The 22,355-nt window shown below is 41.2% G+C and overlaps 1 protein-coding gene across 3 annotated transcripts in view; it reads left to right on the forward strand.

The window, feature by feature from the left end:
- The first annotated feature begins 345 nt into the window (after nucleotides 1–345).
- Nucleotides 346–22,355, forward strand: part of LOC126270956 (follistatin-related protein 5-like) — a 556,933-nt gene continuing 534,923 nt past the window's right edge. The window contains exons 1-2 of one of the 3 annotated variants that reach the window (XM_049974113.1): nucleotides 346–511; nucleotides 9,145–9,210. The gene's annotated coding sequence lies outside the window, so the exon portion shown is untranslated. The remainder of the gene's footprint in view (nucleotides 512–9,144; nucleotides 9,211–22,355) is intronic. The other 2 variants (XM_049974114.1, XM_049974112.1) reach the window with 2 other exon arrangements.

Consider the following 22,355-nt stretch of genomic DNA (forward strand, 5'->3'; position numbering starts at 1 on the left):
ACGAACTAGCAACTAAATGAATGAATTGACGTAGTTGCTATGTAGCTACCTGGCGCCACGAAGCGACCCGGTAACACACCATCTCCCAGCCTTCACAATATTGGTCAGTTTAGATGTCAAGCATGCAAGGTACATCTGTTCACTCGTGTACTTCGGAGTTTAAAATGTTATGTTTACCGTATCGACCTTGGCGAGGAGAACAGCGGCCACGACCGCAGGTGTTGGCGTCGCGTGCAGCGCAGCGGGGGAGGCTGACCGCAAGGCCAGCGCCGACAGCGTCGACGTCGGCGCATGCGCAGAGCCGCGCTCCGCCGGGGTGTCCGTGCCGGCGCGAGCGGCGCAGTCAGTGGCGGCTATGTTGCCGGGCAACCAGCACCCCTCGTGTCGCGAGTGCCCTGACACCGCCTGAGGGCGCCCGCCGCGTCGCGATCACCTCGTGCTGCGCTCGTGCCTGCTGCTCGGGTCCGCCTTCCTGCCCAAGGGCACGACCACTCTCTCACACCACTCTCAGGTAAGCTCACGCCACCACAGCCGTCACCCTGCTACCTCGAGTTGGTGCTCGAGAAACCTGCTGACGCTTTCCTCACTGCGTTACACCCTGTATGCAGTCCTATGACAAATATGAAATCTGTATTCCATTTGTGAGAAAGGAATTCCTGTCAAATATTTAGTGACGTATTAAACGCACTTTAAGTTTATTTTCTATTGTCCTCTCTCTATGCTTTCGTGCACGCTGATAACTGCGTGGCAAAGAGCAATTTCCCTGTATCATCCATTAAGACGATTTTCCGTTGCATTGGTGGACTGAACATTGGAGTAATAACTATATGTAAGACTCTGAGAATTACATTGTGCTAATTTAACAGTGTTCATGGTCTTCTCCGTAGACGCGCGTAGATAGCTGAAAACTATTTGTAGATTCCGTAAAGAAAGCAAATTGTTCTCTGTTTCTGCATAGCTTCTTGCAAAATTTTAGGCGTCTATCTTCAAGTACAAGTGGCAAAACTCTTGTCTCTTATCGAGCCAATGCTGCAAAGAAAAAGCATTGCGAATGAACGCTGTCACCGTCGGTAAGAAAGAATTGTGAAATTCTCAGATTAAAATGAAGATGTGGTAGGCTGTGGTCCGTTGCAGTTAAGATCTCTAAATATTTCGCAAGACGCACGCTTACAATTTCTTCAGGTAGCAAAACTGTAACGGCCCCACGAAATTTCCAACAATAGATAGACGCTAACTGATGAGGAACAGTTCTCATCTCTTCTTTAACTGCTTGAATTATTGTGCCTCCGTTGCGTTTAGTTAGGACATCCTTTCAAAATTGTTATGGAGTATCTGATTTAAGGAATAATAAGACGGAAATTTCTACACACTCCCTTCTATCAGAAGTATGTTGAAAATATGTTCTTATTAATGCGACAGATGTCTTAAGGTAAGTCACTCCATAAGTAATTGAAAAAAGAAACGAAGACATATCTTGATAGAAGAGAGATCTTCTTTCTTTTCCAGACATAGAGCAACGACAACTGGATATAACAACATACCGAATGTTCAGAGAGCTGTTTACAATAGCTTTGGAGGAAACTTTTTAGCTAATATTTGATTAAATTCTTGAACTCAGTGACAATTTCACCTCTTATTATATGTGAAAAGTAAGACGGTACTAATGAATGCAACAGAAAATTAGTTAATTTCACTACTGGTTAGGTAATTTAAAAAATTCTTAGTAGCACAAAACAATAATTGTTTTCAAGACTGGAACTTTTCATCAAGACTGCGACACAAGATACCACAACAGGCTACATCTGGCTTTATATATGACTACCATAACAAGTAAATAATCCAGCTTTTCACCGAAATGAACGATGCGTTCCTAACATAGTCAGTGGTGGGGAGAATGTCTCGTCTTATCTGTTAATGATCTGTATGAATATGAAGCTACCGTGATGCGAGGACAGACGTGTTTAAGTTAACTATTCCCTCCTTTCCCTTCATTTCACTTAAAGCCGCGCACTCTGAAAATGTAGCTTTCAGAACTTTAGTTACTTAAAAAAAAACTGTAGTATACCTAAAATACTTCCGACACTGGCAGGAAGTAAACTAAGGATTAGCAACTTTTTTGAGGATAAAAAATTTCTAATCATAATACACGTTGTAAACGTGAACGTCATACGTTAAGAGAGGTCGCAGTTTAAGTGAGAGGGGCGTTCCAAGTCCCGTACTTGCTAATTCATTAACGATGGAGCTCAGGCTCGGATTCAAGAGCATGCTGGAGGAAATGATCCGTGTTCTGTCTGAGGGACCCGCAGAAAAAAAGGTGATCAGGGAGGCGAGGTTATGGAACAAATTCCTCATCTACAAAATAATTCACTATGATCAGAAGGTCCAGGATAAGCGCTCCGTTTACGATAGGTCCTAGACCCGCTATCATTGACCGCACACGTATTACGTTAATTTCTTTTGTTTAACTTCCGCTTTGAAATTTATTTAGCTTATTAAATCTAAACCACAAATATGGATGAGGAATGTAACATGCAACAGCTTTGCATGTCGTAATGCCGAAAACAATAGAAACACCTGTTCTTTTACGTTTATCAGGCTCACAGAAGTCAAACACTTTTATTACACCAGTAACATAACCTGCACTGACAAATGTGCAACTACACTAATTTGCAGTAAAATTTTGGGGTACTATTAGCAACAGTACTGATTACATCGTGCTGATATTAAGAAAACGTCAGAACGACAGACGAGCGTATGGTGGACTAGACACGCTGTATCACCGCTATACTTCTTCCGGACAAACAGAAGCAGCTCAACGCATGGTACACTTGATCCATGCAGCGGGCCCTTCCCTTGTCACTGTGGCAAGTGTGCACCGCAAGTGCTTATGCTCGGGAGAAACTATGGGCGGTAAGACGCCCATGCTGTGGACAACAACATGTTGATGGTATGTCACTGTTGGCTGTCGTGGCTTGTGACAGTAGGTGGACGGACCACAGCGCAGCAAACTGCACACCAGTTCAGCGCTAGGTGACAAGATCCGTCTCCTCACTGTGGTATACAGAAACTACCTCTCGATACGCCTACATCTCTTCATCTCATGTAGCCGACCGCTGTAGCCGAGCGGTTCTAGACGCTCCAGTCCGGAACCGCGCTGCTGCTACGGTAGCAGGTTCGAATCCGGCCTCAGGCATAGATGTGTATGATGTTCTTAGGTTAGTTAGGTTTAAGTAATTCTAAGTCAAGTGGACTGATGTACTCAGATGTTAAGTCCCATAGTGATCTACATATCCACTCGGAAAGCCATTGTAAAGTGTATGACAAAGGGCGTAAGGTACCAGTATTATGGATTTTCGTTCTTATCCCATTCGCGGATTGAGAGATGTAACAGTGGCTGTTAATGTACACGTTTAATCTCTCTTATCTTATTTCCATGATCTCTATCCAAAATAGACGATGGACGTAGCATTAGGGTCGCACGACAAGGCAAGCGAAACACAGTGGTATGGAACTGATGGACCAATCTGGACCGATCGACCGCCGAATCATCCTCTGGCTACGGCGTCATTGGACACGGTATGCTTGGGCGTGGGGTCTACACCTCGGAGCCGAAACATCTCAGGTGGTCTCACGAGGCTGAGTGCAAACTGTACCAGTCCTACCACCAAGGAAAAATCCCAGAGAGTTACGGGAACCGAACCAGGTTCTCTGCATAGCAGCCAGACACAGTAACCGCTGAGTTACGAAGACGGACATCACAATCTACATCTACATCTACATCCCTACTCCGCAAGCCACCTGACGGTGTATGGCGGAGGGTACCTGAGTACCTCTATCCGTTCTCCTTTCTATTCCGGTCTCGTATTGTTCGTGGAAAGAAGGATTGTCGGTATGCTTTTGTGTGGGCTCTAATCTCTCTGATTTTATCCTTATGGTCTCTTCGCGAGATATACGTAGGAGGGAGCAATATACTGCTTGACTCTTCGGTGAAGGTATGTTCTCGAAACTTTAACAAAAGCCCGTACCGAGCTACTGAGCGTCTCTCCTGCAGAGTCTTCCACTGGAGTAACGCTTTCGCGATTACTAAATGATCCTGTAACGAAGCGCGCTGCTCTCCGTTGGATCTTCTCTATCTCTTCTATCAAGCCTATCTGGTACGGATCCCACACTGCTGAGCAGTATTCAAGCAGTAGGCGAACAAGCGTACGGTAACCTACTTCCTTTGTTTTCGGATTGCATTTCCTTAGGATTCTTCCAATGAATCTGTCTGGCATCTGCTTTACCGACGATCAGCATTATATTATCATTCCATTTTAAATCACTCGTAATGCGTACTCCCAGATAATTTATAGAATTAACTGCTTCCAGTTGCTGGCCTGCTATTTTGTAGCCAAATGATAAGGGATCTATCTTTCTATGTATTCGCAGCACATTACACTTGTCTACATTGAAATTCAATTCCCATTCCCTGCACCGTGCGTCAATTCGCTGAAGATCCTCCTGCATTGCAGTACAATTTGCCATTGTTACAACCTCTCGATACACCACAGCATCGTCTGCAAAAAGCCTCAGTGAACTTCCGATGTTATCCACCAGGTCACTTATGTATATTGTGAATAGCAACGGTCCTATGACACTCCCCTGCGGCACACCTGAAACCACTCTTACTTCGGAAGACTTCTCTCCATTGAGAATGACATGCTGCGTTCTGTTATCTAGGAACTCCTCAATCCAGTCACACAATTGGTCTAATAGTCCATATGCTCTTACTTTGTTCATTAAACGACTGTGGGGAACAGTATCGAACACCTTGCGGAAGTCAAGAAACACGGCATCTACCTGGGAACCCTTGTCTATGGACCTCTGAGTCTCGTGGACGAATAGCGCGAGCTGGGTTTCACATGACCGTCTTTTTCGAAACCCATGCTGATTCCTACAGAGTAGATTTCTAGTCTCCAGAAAAGTCATTATACTCGAACATAGTACGTGTTCCAAAATTCTACAACTGATCGACGTTAGAGATATAGGTCTATAGTTCTGCACATCTGTTCGACGTTCCTTCTTGAAAACGTGGTGCCCTGTGCCCTTTTCAAATCCTTTCAACGCTACGCTCTTCTAGAGACCTACGGTACACCGCTTCAAGAAGGGGGCAAGTTCCTTCGCGTACTCTGTGTAAAATCGAACTGGTATCCCATCAGGACCAGCGGCCTTTCCTCTTTTGAGCGATTTTAATTGTTTCTGTATCCCTCTGTCGTCTATTTCGATAGCTACCATTTTGCCATCTGTGCGACAATCTAGAGAAGGAACTACAATGCACTCTTGCTCTGTGAAACAGCTTTGGAAAAAGACATTTAGTAATTCGGCCTTGAGTCTGTCATCCTTTGTTTCAGTACCATTTTGGTCACAGAGTGTCTGGACATTTTGTTTTGATCCACCTACCGCTTTGACATAAGACCAAAATTTCTTAGGATTTTCTGCCAAGTCAGTACATAGAACTTTACTTTCGAATTCATTGAACGCCTCTCGCACAGCCCTCTTCACACTACATTTCGCTTCGCGTAGTTTTTGTTTGTCTGCAAGGCTTTGGCTATGTTTATGTTTGCTGTGAAGTTCCCTTTGCTTCCGCAACAGTTTTCTAACTCGGTTGTTGTACGACGGTGGCTCTTTTCCATCTCTTACGATCTTGCTTGGCACATACTCATCTAACGCATAATGTACGATGGTTTTGAACTTTGTCCACTGATCCTCAACACTCTCTGTACTTGAGACAAAACTTTTGTGTTGAGCCATCAGGTACTCTGAAATCCGTTTTTGTCACTTTTGCTAAAAAGAAAAATCTCCCTACCCTTTCTAATATTTCTGTTTATGGCTGAAATCATCGATGCCGTAACCGCTTTATGATCGCTGATTCCCTGTTCTGCGTTAACTGTTTCAAATAGTTCGGGTCTGTTTGTCACCAGAAGGTTTGATATGTTATCGCCACGATTCGGTTCTCTGTTTAACTGCTCAAGATAGTTTTCAGATAAAGCACTTTAAAAAATTTCACTGGATTCTTTATCCCTGCCACCCGTTATGAACATTTGAGTCACCCAGTCTATATACGGCAAATTAAAATATCCACCCAGAATTATAATATGGTGCAGAAATCTACTCGAAATATTTTCCAAATTATCCTTCAGGTGCTCAGCCACAACAGCTGTTGAGCCAGGGGGCCTACAGAGACATCCAATTACCATGTCTGAGCCTGCTTTAACTGTGACCTTCACCGAAATCATTTCACATTTCGGATCTCCAGCAATCTCCTTCGATACTATTGCACTTCTTATCGCTATAAACAGGCCTCCCCCTTCACTGTCCAAACTGTCTCTGCGGTATACATTCCAATCTGAGCTTAGGATTTCATTATTGTTTACGTGTGGTTTCAGCCAACTTTCTGTCACTAGTACTATATGTTAGTTGTGACCGTTTATTAATGAGAGCAGCTCTGGGACCTTTCTATAGACGCTTCTGCAGTTTACTTATAGCACATTAATATTGTTATTCCCTGTTGCATTTTACCTACTCCTACCGTGCCGCGCCTCAGGAGGCGTCTTGTCGGGCCTAGGGAGGGAATTCTCTAACCTAAAAAACTCCCATGTGCACTCCACACGTACTCCACTACCCTTGTAGCCGCTTCCTGCGTGTAGTGCACGCCTGACCTGTTCAGGGGGACCCTACATTTCTCCACCCGATAGCGGAGGTATAGAAATTTGCACCCCAGATCTCCGCAGAATCGTCTGAGCCTCTGGTTTAAGCCTTCCACTCGGCTCCAAACCAGTCACCGCGATCGGTTCTAGGAACGATACTACAAATAGTTAGCTCTGATTCCACCCCGCGAGTGAGGCTTTCCGCCTTCACCAATTCCGCCAACCGCCTGTACGAACTGAGGATGACCTCTGAACCCAGACGGCAGGAGTCATTGGTGCCGACATGAGCAACAATTTGCAGTCGGGTGCACCCTGTGCTCTCTATCGCCACCGGTAGGGTCTCCTCCACATCTCGGATGAAATCCCCCGGCAAGCAGACAGAGTGAACACTGGCCTTCTTCCCCGACCTTTCCGCTATTTCCCTAAGGGGCTCCATCACCCGCCTAACGTTGGAGCTCCCAATAACTAAAATACCCCTCCCCCCGTGTGCCTGCTCGGACCTTGCTGAAGGAGCAGCCACATGTCCACTCACAGGCAGAGCGGGCGATGCCACACGGCCAGCCTCCACATTTACCCTCCGCCTCGTGCGCCGCGAACGCCGCTGAACCCGCCACTCCCCTTGGGGAGAGGGTGGCCCAACCGCGCCCGGTACCCGCGAAGATGTCTCGACAGCAGGGACAGTGGGTGAAGCATGTAACACCTGGGGTGTACCTTGCGACGCACCAGACTCCCCACTGCCGCTACACTCCGAGGGAGCAGCCTGAAGACGGCTGACCGCAGCCATCAACACGCTCAGCTGTTCGCGAACAGCGGCCAGCTCCTCCTGCGTCCCTACACAGCAGTCACACATCCTATCCATTCTAAGGAATCAATTTACTGAAGAGAGTTAATCAACTTTTAACTAGACTGCTAATTCACTAAAGGCGGCTGTTTATTGACTAAACTGTGGTTGCTAGCCACTTCTTGTAGAAATCAGCACTACCTGTCTCTGGACTGTATTGAAAACATAGCACTACTGGCACTATGGTTGACTGGAGGGACTCTCTCTGACTGTATTCAAAACAAACACGAAACATATGGAACACTTTTAATAGCACTCGACAATTAAAGCTTCCTAAAAGCAAAAACACACTGAAGAAGGAGTGACAAGTAAGAAAAATACAGTTAACACTTAAATTAAGGTAGATCTCTGCACAGCAGACGTGAAGCAGTCGGCGGTTAGGAAGACACTGACACTACTGGCACGGTCATGTTCGAATACAGGTTCTCTAACTATCCGCAATAGTGTTTCGCGACAAATATGTCTTCTTTTTTCCCGAGAATTTCAGTTAAAGTTCGTCGAACTCTTATGTATTTCTTGTGTCGTGCCTGCTTGATAAGCACATAATTGGAACAACGCTCTCGAACTGGTTGCACTAAAGACCCTCATAAATTTTCAAACTTAGTTGTGAAATTCGCTCTTGTCTGGCCCTGAATTTGTCAAACAGGCCTGTATTCGTACAAACAAAGTTCGCCAATTGAACCGAACTTTCGAAGCAGGCGCTATTTGTTTATGCTGTATTCTGACGTTAGGGCGAATAGGCCCAAATGCAAATAAAACATTTCTAGCACTGATTCTGGTACTTTGTTTAAAGAAGAAATGGAAGACGAAAACAAGATACCGGTCCAGGAAATGAATTAAAATAAGAGAGAAATAAACACATGCAAACTTGTTAAGAGAAATATTACGCTAGGTACCTGACAATTACATAAAATTTGTGTGAATGGACAATAATTCGTTTAGAGTTACTTCGCCCTCACACTGAGGGAGACATGTCTTCTACGTGGTTCTCTATTGACAGTTTATTAAAATACCACAAAGTCGCAACATGTAGCCTACATCATCCACGGAGGAACCTGAAAACTTTGATTTTTATTTTATTTCACTTACCCTTGTATGTTATGTGTAGAGAACTTATTTTCTTTTTGAAATTACAATGAAATGAACACCCTTAGCTGCTTACCGGCGTTGACATACGGCCACGGGGACAGATGAAAATGCGTGCCCCGACCGGGACTCGAACCCGGGATCTCCTACTTACATGGCAGACGCTCTATCCTTTTTTTTTTTAGTCATGAAGTAAGACACTTTTTTTTGTTCAAATGGCTCTGAGCACTATGGGACTTAACAGCTATGGTCATCAGTCCCCTACAACTTAGAACTACTTAAACCTAACTAACATAAGGACATCACATGACACCCAGTCATCACAAGGCAGAGAAAATCCCTCACCCTGCCGGGAATCGAACCCGGGAACCCGGGCGTGGGAAGCGAGAACGCTACCGCACGACCACGAGCTGCGGATTTTTTTTTACTCATTTTGTTCGATGGTTTTCGTTGCATCTGCTCGGGGCGGACGTCGTAAGACATCCGTTTAAGTTCGTTGTTGATCGATTAACTCAGTTTTTTTTATTACAGAGGGAGCTAACCCTCTGAACGAACACATCTGAGCCACCGAGGACACAGAGGATAGCGCGACTGCAGGTATTTATCTGTGGCACGCCACCCGCGAAACCCACATTCTCAACGTATTTTGCCGCACTACTCGCGGCGAGTTGCCGATTCCCTGTGCATCCGCACAGAAGAGGAATATGGTCAAGTGGCCGGTGAACCTTATATATATATATATATATATATATATATATATATATATATATACACTAAGATGATATCTGTTCTTTCTGACATGTCCGAAAGAACAGATACCATCTTAGTATATATTTCCTTTTTAACCTCTTTCTAATAAATCGCTGGGAAAGATGCAACACCTCTGAATGTTGGAAATTTTCAGTGCTTTTTTTTCTAATTCTACGTAGTTTCCGCAGTTGTAGAAACTGACGATACAGTGAGATATAGTGTAATAAAACTGTTTTTCATTAAATGTACATGGCGAAACTTCAACACAAACAATGTTCTCCAGCTTCTCAGATTTTCCACCAATCAGAATTTCTGTCAGACACGTGAAACACGATCTACGTTTGACAAACCGTCAAACAGCACCGCACACGGTCGAATACTTGTCAAACGTAGAAAAATTTTACAAATTTTTTGATCGTTTACGGGGGCCTTACCGTCTTGCAGCGATTTCCTTTAAACATGCGTTGTATTTTTCTAGAAACCTTTCAACAAAACTATCAGTAAATCTTTTGCACGACACGTTGAATGCTGCCAGGGTTGCGGCAGACACAGCAGAACTATATGCCCGCAGTCATGTGCCCACCACCACCACCAGCAGCAGAAGCAAGCTCCTTTCTGTTTGACAGAGTGTGTTTCTGGATAGCGTGTTTGTGTTACAATTACAGTTACATGCGGCTTGTTCATGAAACGTGAATGAACATGTCCTGTGAATGAGATCTTGGGTTGGCGGGGTATTACCAGTTCATCCTTCGTCGCGTCTTAAAGTCCTGCTTGCTGCAGATGTCTTGCAGTCCAGTGCCATCACCAACACAGTCGTTGTCATAGCCACTGTTTGATATGGCAAACTACTGGTAATGAGTAAGTAGTTTCCAGCCTTCCTTAATTAAAAGTTACCATAGAATGGGCAGATCACATTAAAGAAAAAAATGAAATTACTCTTTGCCTTCACAGCAAATCCGAATGCAATGACCGTAGTGGATATTACTCCTTTTAAGTATGAGTCAAGTTTCCATTCAGCTTTTATGAAAGTAGAAAGCAACAGCTCGTAATCTTTATGGAATCGATCCGTTTAATAACTGCGCGACAGCGTAATTATTAAACGGTATTCTTTCCATGAAAATCTCATTTAGCGTAATAGCCAGACTTCGTCTCTCAATTCAGCAGGTTCAATTTTTAAAATGGTAGTGAATAAACTGAGGCCGAATGGCACTGAAAATAATCGCACGAGGCGAATCGATTCCATTTTAAAGACGGCCACATTTAACATTACCTGCTTATTTTTCTCATTAATTTTCCGACACAACTAATCTTGAAATGGATTATTATTCATTTCAGAGAACAGTACATATTCTGGGAGACATCTAATGAAACAATAAGAGACGATAAAACAGACATTTAACTTATTATCTACACAAAAAGACAAAGGCTGTGCGGTGTAGCCATGCGGTCTAAGGGTCTTAAGGGTCTTGCCACGGTTCATGCGGGGTGTCCCCCCCCCCCCCCCCCCCCCCCGTCGGAGGTTCGAGTCCTCCCTCGGTCATGGGTGTGTGTGTGTTGTCCTTAGCATAAGTTAGTCTAAGTAACGTTAAGTAGTGTGTAACGCTAGCGACCGATGACCTCAGCAGTTTGGTCCCATAGGAACTTATCACAAATTTAAAAAAGACAAGCACATTCTGATTTTATTATCAATTATAAATTATTGATCTTATTCCTTTCTGCGTCTCTTATTATCTCTTCTTGAACTTTTCGTCGTACCACGGCGACGGTATGAAATGAGCAAGGGTTATTTCATGTGAGGATTCTACTAGAACAATTTAAAAATAACGTTATAAATAGAATCGCTATCAGTTGCCTTCAAAAATGCAACTTATTCGTCACAAAACACCGATAATGCTGGTGTCAAAATCTGATTCCTACAATCTCCTCAGCAATTCTTCGTCCGTGAAACAAGTCACTTTTCGACGTAGTGCCGTCCAGTTAGTCGTGGTACAGGATCTATTTTAGCTTAAAACATTTATGCTCGCGCTATTGAGTTAGTCAATTTGTGAAGCTCTTGCTCTTGAATAAGTCAACCTTTTTTTCATAAATTATCATTTGTTTGTGTGTACATGTATAATACATCTACCGATTTCCATCCCATTCGGACAATGTCTTCATTTTTTTTTCTTTTTCTGAGTAGTGTATCTGGGAAGGTAGTTCTTACGGTTGTATCTTGGTTGGCAATAGATGATGTGGCACAGTGTCGAAAGCCTTTTGAAATCTTGAAAGACGGTGTCTACGCGTCTATTCACCTCCGTCTCTTGTTTGCAGCCTTAACATTGGCACATTAGCGCCACAATCGTACGCTGAGACGATGGCAGAACGTCTCCCGCAGTGATAAGTTGTGGTGCACGTTGGTACACACCAATCGTTAGGTACAAGTGCATGGCCAACTACATCAGGCATTTACTAACAGGTCACCGCATAGGATTGTGGTCAGGGTATCCTTGCGCTGAGAATGTTTACATTTGACGAAATATGGCTCGTTACAGGTGTGCTACCGTCGCTCATAATCTAACGATAACAAAACCGAAGTCCAGTGTTGCTCATCCGTTTTTTCAGCTGCAGCTCCCCGTCTGTTATCACCTCTTTTTGTAAGACGAATGTGTCATTACATCGCTCCTAAATTATGTCAGAATAATTTCCAGAACGCGCAATGAGTAGGAGAGTGCTCGTAGTGTTTTCCAGCTCGCCTGACCTCAATCCTACTAGCTACATCTGGCACGCAATTGTACATAATGTACGTGCCAGCACTGACCAATATGAGTGAATTGGGGTCAGCGACCGCGCTTCTGTAGAGCAGTATAGTTCACCAACATTTCCAGTATCTCCTACACTCCATGCAACGATGCGCTGCTTACATTATTAAGGAGCAATGGGTTACTACACGGCGCTGTTAGGACTTTATCCATAATTCAGTATCTTACTTGTAATGATTACTTCAGTCACGTACACAACGGGCTTTGAAGACAATGAAAACCGCTGTCGTCCTCTGCCCAGTGAACACTGTGTGAGATGTTTAGCCGCTCAGTATTTGTCCACTTCCTTGTCACGTGTAAGATAAAGGAATTAAACGAAGGGTAAGGAACAAATTCGTATTAAAATGCGAAAATGGCTGCAGGACCTGTCCACATTTAAGAACAGACCACTATCAATTCGAATATTGTAATAGATACACAGCAAATGAGGCCTCAAAACAGTGTTGTAATCAGGAACTGTACACCACGATCTCTCCTCGGCTTCACAGACAAATACCAGTGACGAGATGAATGTTTAAACGCTTATCTCTGTGTTTAGTGCCACCGCCTTACAGCAGTGTATTATCTTCGGCCATTCAGGGTCATTGCTTTCTGTCAACAGTGACTGAATGCACCGCTCGAAGTTGGTCGTTGATAACGGACCATGAGGAGCTGCGGACACACATCCTGCTTCGTCTGTTTTAGCACTGCTGTGGTGCTGTTTGTACCAGAAATGTCTAAACCGCTTGGATTCAGTAATTTTTGTAATAATTATGTGTTGTGTTGTAATACAGAACGTAGGAAATAGGAACGCTGAGGATCTAGTGCACGTTCAAAATCTAATAATTGCTGAGAGATTGTAAAGTATCACAGTACTGTCGCAGTAACGACTGGACAGGTCCTGGAACACGTCCGGTTCGGTGGGCTGCAGTGTGGCTAAGCGCTACAAGTGTTTTACATTTAAAGAGGGAAAAATATAAACTGTCATGACTTTCGATTCGAATGACAGAAAGAACATTCAGGTTGGAGCGCTTTTCACCATTTAACACGTTTCAACACAGCTAAATCTGTCGTATTACCTAAGTGCTAATGAAAACAAACTCTGTCAATAATTTAAGAAAGTTACAAAACACCGAAACTAGTATGAGAATATTAAATTGAACGCTTTCCTTTTAGGCACCTGCGGTTCGGTTCTGCTTATACACCATCCAAATCGACACTTGATCCTCTAAAAGTTTCAGGGTCAGTCACAAGGGTCAGTAGTCTTATATTCCAGATACAATGTTGCTACTGACCGAAAAGATACGGAGGAACTTGAATTCTTGACTTTAAACGGGAACAACAATCCGAAACTGCTTCCGTAATACAGAGAAGGTTGCGTAGTGGTTAAGATGCAAGACTCACATTCGGGAAAACGGTGGTTCAGATCCCCGTCCTGGGTTTCCGCAGTCTCTCTATATCTGTTAAGACAAAAGCTGAAATGCTCCCTGAGGAAAGACACACACGATTTCTTTCCAAATCTTTCTCCAGTGTGAACACGCCCCCGTCTTGTCACCAAAGAGTCATTCAACCCTACTCTCCCTTCCTTCTTCTGTATTTGGTGCAACTCTCTAGCAATAATTATCCATCGTTTACTACTCTGGCTTAAGTTTTAACATTCTATACTCGGAGTGCTTGTGTGGTGATTGTTATCAGTCTGTTAGAGGCCACGGTTTACAGATATTTTTTGCTGATAAGTACTTCACTTAAATTATTGTCATTGTGTTGCTGCAATATGGAATGGAAAGTGTTAAAAGCTATATTATTCGCTGGTACCTTCAAAATAATTTAGTTATCTTCTACTTCTTGGTTAAGAATAGCTTCAAATTCTATCACCGAGAGACGTCTTTCCCAACCAACAACCACGCTACATAATTTACAAGATACATAGTTCACTGTAAGTAGGTGTCCTTCTTCATTTATGCTCTAAACAAAAATTCATAGCTTTTCTAAATGATGAGAATAGTGAAATTCATTATTGGGGCTGTAGTAGGTATTTCAGACTTGCGAAAAATATTGTACTGAATATCCACGCAGTCGAAAGGAATCGACCGTGGTTAAATATCAATACTTGTGGAATCACAGTACCATAGCCGAATTTTGGATAGAGTGGGAAAAACAGGAGGACACTAGGACGTTTCTCTAATACCTACACCTGTCATTGCAGTGAGTGGCAGATAATATCGCAGAAAGTACTGACGAATAAATAAAGGGGAACGATATAGAGGAAGTTGCAGAGACTAGCTTAACGTATTATCACCTCTCAGAGTAGCTGGCAGACTACCTCTCCAGAAAATGTAAATTAGCAAGTTTCGCGAGGTATTAGAAGAACGCAGACAGCCCTTCAGACTCCTTGCTCTCTCCTCCTCGTGTATGGAGAGGTTCCGGATAATTAGCACATGTTTTCTCATGTTGCCTCTACAAACGGCTCGGATTACGGGGGCCATTAGTGGAGCAATTTATTGTACGGGGGAGGCGTAAGTTTCTACTGAATAAGACGCTTAGCGACCGCAAAATGGAGCTGTTTACTTCCAGTAGGAAGATCAACAACGGGGATCGGCTAAACACGGGTGTAACAAGATCACTAACTATTACACGCTACTGAAAATTTATCATCAGTGTTGAGAACACGCAAGTCTTAATACCAGTGGCTTTATTGGAGCATCTGAGTGCGGAATACTGAACTTCATAGTAGCTTGTTCCTTGCGTGACCATGTCTGTCGTACGACTTTCAAACTTCTTATAAATGATTGCGGCACAACACAGTCGCCAAATACATGATTTTAAATTATAGACGATTTTTGTGCATCCCCACTTCATAGTGTTCTCGTGGTCTCGGCGTTGATTTTGAGCATACACAGACATAACTTTAAGGTTATAATCGCTCATTCAGACTCTTAAACTAAGCAACTTGGAAATATGACACTAAGCCGCCCGCTCTTTTTAAACATACAGATCAATCTCACAAATAAACCCTTGAGTGCGAAGTCGTAAAGCCGATGATGTTTACAACATTCGCTCCCCTCCGCCAACCCCCCCCCCCCTCTTTCCCCAGCCTCCACCCACTACCCCCTCCCCCCCCCCCCCCACACACATATCGTACTATGCAACCACAGTATTGGCTGCTAGTGTCAAAAGAGACTAGAGGTATCCAGTGGTGAGCACAGCAAGAGGATACGGACATTCTTATATACAAGTAATGGATTAATGTTCTTAGCGCTACTGGGTACTTCTGGAATGTCTCGAATGAACTGCTTAGTCGAACTGCTTAGTCGACGACTAACTCGAAACAGCGCTATAGTGCTAGTGCTGTCGATGGAAAGGAAAGCAATGGCAACGATAAAAAAAGCAAACATTCCCCTATATCTACAACAACAGTGGCCGAAGCAGACACTACGTTACAATGGAGCCGAAGGAATTGAGAGAGAAGTGGTAGACGAAATATTAGCGTTTCTGCACAGTCAGTGGTGGAATTTGTGGTGTCTTATACGACGGACTGTGCGGACAATGCACATGAGGAGTACAGGAAAGACAGTACGTCCATAACAAGCGAAGGTGATACTGAAACATGTGCCGAGCCATGCAGTTCATCATCGTTGTCGGAAAGGGAGTCACAAATCCCGTCTATAGTGAAACCTAGTAAATGAAAACCGTTGCTCAGGGATAGGGTACTAAACATAATAACGTATATGGAAGTTTGTGAACACATTTGGAATAAGTCCACAGGAATGTGACCATGTAGTGCATAAGAAAAATTACGGATGTTCGAGCGAAGACCAGGCCCACTTTTCACGAAAATTGCTGTTTGCATATTTCAAGGATGCTCTATGCAATCTACACAGTGATCTACTACGTTATGCACATCAAATTACGCGCAATAGATATTACAGTGATTTCAAGGGAAGCGATGGATTGTTGCTCAACGTCAAACATTGCTACAGAACTGGAAGGGATAAGATAAAGAAATTTCAAACAAAGCGTTAACTTGACGATGCACACCAAACTGTGGAATCGGACAGAAAATTTGTAGACGAGATAATAGGATTCATCCCATTGTTCTGTAAGAAATTTGTTTTCAACTCCGAGCAGTCGTGATTTGAAGAGGAAGTGCTTACCAAAGTAACCCTGAAAATTAGAGGTACCAAGAGAGTAGATCAACTAACATCAATGCCTTAACACATTCGTATATATACAATTAAGCCGACTGTTAATCTGGATGATAAATTGTATGGAAAGTTATTTATGGTGCTGCGAAAAGGGGCTACACTGTGCCATACGATCATTTCTAGGGTGTAAGATCTTGCAAGGACAGTAGGGAAGGTTCAAGTAATTTCAAAGAAGACTGGGAAAAATTGTGTAAGAGTACTACAACTATGGTGTGAGCACTACTGTTGGCCAATAGCTTGAGAAAGTAGCTTGCTTTTGCTTAATTCATTATCTGTGTATAAAAATAATACTCACTTAGAGCAAACTATCGCTCCTAAAAAGTATAACATTACAGTTCATACCACCTGGAACCAATGCACAAGCTCAGTGTGTTTGTTTTCCGTGTCTATAACACATATTATCGCACTATCTGCAGCTACGCCTTACAGGATACCATAATACGACCCAGGGGGACATATTTTAGCAGAACAAGAAAGAGATATAACGGTTTAATGCCCCATCGACTATCTGGTGATCATAGGCCTAACACAAACTGCGCGGTGTTAACGCAGTAGTGGAACATGAGAACAATGCTACGTAATGGAGGGTGACGGTCAATGAAACATGGATAACTTAAAACGCACATGAGACATGCCGACAAAATGCAATCACTATGAGAGACTGAAAGAAGTTATTGGTTTTGAAACTTCAGTATTAGTAATTATAATTTGTACTGGTGAAAGACGTACGGAAATGTGTGTTCGATGTTCCGTCTCTGACAGTAATAGAATTCTGATTGAGAACAAATGAAGACAGAAATTAGATTACTTGTCCTCCAAATCACAAAGAAATCAATTCTCAAGTATCTGGCTGCTAGTTTTAGATTTTCTCTAACAACTTCTGACAATTCTATGCTCTTGTATGCAACAGAAAACTTACCTCGTCTTGCCGCTGCAACTGCGTGGTCAGCAACATGCTAAAATATTCCAAACGCAGTACAACGACCAATGCAGAGTGCAATGGATGGTCATTATAATTGCAACGACTACTGCCAATATATATATATATATATATATATATATATATATATATATATATATATATATATAGGCTTTTACTTATTTTACAATGTCAATAAATACATTTCAGGTCGCAACAAAGATACGAATATTACCCTCATTACCCTCAATGCATGCATGCACAAAACTAGCAACGAACAGCTAAGTGCAGCAAAAAGGCATATTTTCAAATATCCTCAGTTAATACCAAAGTCTCCTACGGCGCTACTTGCGCGATCACGGGAGCCTGCGACCTCTCATGTGGCGCTGCTTCTGTCCACCGCAGGCTGCTTCCGACCACTTCCGATTCCTCTCAACAACAGTTCGCTCTCTGCTACTTGCGATAATAATATCTCATACTCAGTGTTTGTGTATGCACATCGGAGCATAACCATTAGTCAACTCTGCAAAGGAGTATTAACGTCCACCTTCTCTGTTTTAAGAATTTTATGGAGTGATTCTTGCACATGTTGGCAAGGAGCAAAAGCAAAATTGTTACGTAGCGAAATTGAGAAAAATAGCATCAGATGTTTTACAAAGGTGATAGAATGCATCAATGTAAGCATAAGATTACATAAGTTATGTACATAACATGAAACTGATGAGCTGTGCACTGTGTTCAAGAAGGAATAATATAGAAGCTCTAACCTCTCATAGTAGTTAATTTGATAGGATAGAAAAATGTTATTTATAGTTCTCTAAGAGTGTAAAAAACTCTTTCAATTGTGTTGATATAATATTACATACAATTTCAAATAATTTAAAGAGAGAGAAATTAAATATACAAGTATCATTGTGCAGGTGAGCACTCAAATCTGCATGACATTGGCGGTAGTTCATTTGACTTTTGATACAACAACAAAATGTTATTTACAGTTCTTCAAGGGAGTAAAATTCATCTGGCTATACAAAACAAGGTAAAGTAACACTAGCTTTAGGTGCAGAAAGCTCAGGGACAACTCACACTATGTTCACTGACAACCACACCAAAACGTTAATATATTCATTTGACAAAACACAAGTTTGAGGTGTAAGAACACTCCAGGACTCATTACATATATTACAGCCACTGACAACCACACTGAAAATGTTTTAGTGTGTCACTCCTTTTCATATTCAGATAAAGGTACGGTACAGAATCAGTAGTAATAGTATAAGGCACAAGCATACTCGTACCTTGCTGAGTACAAAAGAGTTCATGAAGACCATCATAAAACCATTGATGTAATATTCCTTTGAGAAAACAGGTTCTCACGGTTGAAATAGGTGATCAAAAGTCTCATATATGCCACAATAACAGAAACAAATCATAGTGAGTAAATGAATAATAGTAAATTATATGCACTTGAATATAAAAGTCAACATTAAAATCGACATTATTTGAATAAGCACATAAGCTCAGTGCTCAGTAAATGACTCAAAATATATATGACCACAGGTAGCTACATAAATGTGGCAAGTTCCTTGAAGTACATAAGTAGATATAAAGTTTAGGTCAATCACATAGTGGCAAACTTGTTCTACACAAATTCATTTTATGGAACTGTATACAGTGTACCATGAAGTTCATCTTTTGATCCTGAGCATGCAAAATGTGTGAACAACACTAAATGACATACATATTTGTCCAAAGACATTAAACGTGACATCTAAAAAATGTTACAATTAAGCATAGATCCTATATTTGATACATATATAGTAGTTGCATGTCATTTAAATTATCATACAATATAAAATTAGCATTGTTCAAAGACAGATTTACAAACACAAAAATTACAGGTACACAATCAAAATGTGAAGTTCATGTAATCCAATTTCTATGGTAGATATTTAAGAAAAAATGTAACTGAGTATTAACGCAATTCTATCTTATGCAGTGTAAGTGACTTGACCTCCAGTCAATGTAAGTTAGTAAAGAATGTCATTTCTTATGACTGTGTATTGAGTTTAGTTCTCATAATTTATTTTACATTCATTCATTGAGTCATGTGCCTGTGATTATCACAAGTAATTCCTTATTATTACAGCATAATTATTTCATGTCTTAAAATCTTAGTAATGTTTACATGGTGATCAGCGAATAGAAAATAGTAGGTAGCATCACAAGGTTAATATCGTCAGATGTTAAATTTCAACTTGCCTGTGTGTAGAGCCAGAACTGAATGGAGTCATAATGTTATAGAGTCAGGATAGTATAGAGTGAGAATCGTATGGCCACACATAGTTAATCACAACAGCAAAATAAATACAACATTCAAAGCACATATCTTCTAAAGCAACTAATAATTACATATCTTACTCTAAGGGGAAACACAAATAATAAGTATCCTCAAACTGTTCAGTAGTACCTGAAGGAAATGGTTTATTAACCGAAAATGAAGAAAATAACTTCCATTGAGCTTCAGTATTGCTTAATGTCAGGAGAAAAAAAAATCATTATCCTTCAAGCAGTAACTTAACGTGATGGAATCGTCAATGCATCACTGCTGAAGCAGAACCATAAGCAGGTAATTTTTTCTAAAATAAAAAGACACTAAAATATAGAAGTAATTTATTTTATGCGATTATTTACAACATGTATAAAAATGTAGCTGATCAACTTGCAACGAGGCGTAAAAATTCAACATGCTGAAAAGAAAATGTTGCCAAAACGTTTAACATTTTTATATACAAGTAATGGATCAATGTTCTTAGTGCTACTGGGTACTTCTGTAATGTCTCGAATGAGTTGGTTGACAAGTCCGTATGGTATGCACAATACCCAAGTGGGACTGAATAAAATGTTGTTACATAAAAGCTAAAAATGTCTTGTCGCAGTACTAGGTTTTTTTGCCATTTCTTCTTTATCTCTTTCCATATTGGAACTTTCTCTTGTTCATGAGCAATGTCATATAAAGAGCATAAAATAAAGTTTTCAACAGTTACTTTTTGCATACATAACAAACTAAAATTATTTTAATCACAGTATTCTTCATTACTCTGAACTAAACCAACAGGTGCACGTGAAACTGCAGCAAAAACAATGTTTTCTGAACTCAAATGACAGTGAAACTGAATTCCTGAAGGAACAAAGCCCAACGTCTTAAACAGTCGTGATTTAGTTTAGCAGCCGTAAGTAACTGAAGTGCCCGATGTCGATATATCCTTAATGAGTTTACCTTGTAGAAAGTAACGAAATTCATCAAATTCCCAAACTAGGGCTAATGCTTTGAGCTCAGTGACAGAATAGTTGCGCTTTGTTTTGATTAACATTCTACTGCCAAAAGTTTTTGTGTGCAAGAATTCCATTTTCACAATTTCTTGAAACAAGTATATACCGAGACCAGATTTTTAAATATCCGTCGAAAGACAAAATTCAAGAGATAACTCAGGATGTGATAGTATGGTTGCATTAAGCAATGCAGTTTTCAGATCATCATATTCTGTCTGGGCGACATCATCCCAGTCCCAAACTGTATACTTACCTGTGAGTTGATATAGTCCAAGCGTAGATAGGCCCTCGAAGGTAATGAAACGACGATAAACATTCAAACGACTTAAGAATCTTCTAAGTTGTCGTTTGTTTATAGGTAGATCCATTTCTGCAATTGCTTTCCGTTTTTAAGGATCTGGTGATATACTGTTCATAGAGACAATGTGGACAAGAAATTTAATTTGCGTTTAACCGAATTCTGATTTTTCTGCATTGACTGTAATGCAATGCTCAAGAAGTGTCTGTAATAGTTCTGTCCACGAATTTCTGCAACCAAAATGTTGTCAATATAGGTGGTGATTCTGTATTTTAAATGATCAGGTAAGATACTATTCAGAACTCAGATGAAACAGCAGATGGTAATTTTATAAATTGGTAGCAGTTTCCAAAACAGCGAAAGGCTTTATATTTCCTACAGTCAGGGTGTGATTCGATTTGCCACAAACTAGATCACAAATCAAGAGGGGACATTTTCTTAAAACGATGACATTTTTGTAATAATTCGTCTAGTGTTTGTGGGCGATTTTCTTCTGGTTGTATTGTGGTGTTGACTTGTTCGGAATCGAGAACAAGTCTCATAAAATCAACTTGCTTTTTAACAACGTACAACGGGCTGTTGTATAAATTCACAGCATGCTCAATAATTCCCTGATCTAGCATTGACTGTATTTCCTGTGTAACCTTTCTTCTGTATGTCAACGGAATAACACAAGATGGTACAAGAAATTTATTATGTTCTTTAACATTGAATCGTAATGAAAACTTCGTACATTTCCTGTGCTGTGAGAAAAAACTTCATAACGTGCCTGTAAAATTTCTAGTAATTCATGTGTGTCAGCATCAGAATCTACTACATGTCTAAGTACTTCCTTTTTAATTAACTGTTCTATGGTAATACAGTAGATTGTTCATCTTCATAATGAAATGTTATTACGTCGTTCATGCAACTGTCAGACAAATTCAGTGAGTGTTGAGCCTAGAGCGGAAAGAGAGAATGTAAACAGTTCACATCTCCATATACTTTTTTTAACCAGCCTTAAAAATTTAAGCGTTACAGGTACTTGGTTTATTGGTAACATTACCTCAGCATCGCAAAAGTTTAACATCGCTTTATATTCACGTAGAAACTTTAGACCAAAAATTGCTTCAGTTGACAAAAGAGGAACTATCAGGTAATTCACAGGAAACGCGTGTCCCCGACACATGAAAACTAACGAAGTTTGATTGATTGAGCACATTTACTAAACACTCTCTCACTAATCACATTAACTGGATTACCAGAATCAAGTAAAGCAAAGAGTGAAACGTTTCCTATAGAATTTTTTGCAGTAAGATGTACAAGTTTACTTTCGTAGTTGTCATTTTCTTGTAACAATGTGTCCCTAATATCATAAAAACCTACGAAGTCAATATGGTTTACATGTATATTGTTGGCAACTACAAACAGTTTGTTTGCAGGAGTGTCTGCTACTCATTGTTGGGTCGGTTCATTTTGCCTGG

Source organism: Schistocerca gregaria, chromosome 1, assembly GCF_023897955.1.
Source record: "Schistocerca gregaria isolate iqSchGreg1 chromosome 1, iqSchGreg1.2, whole genome shotgun sequence".
In the NCBI taxonomy this organism is placed as follows: Eukaryota; Metazoa; Arthropoda; class Insecta; order Orthoptera; family Acrididae; genus Schistocerca; species Schistocerca gregaria.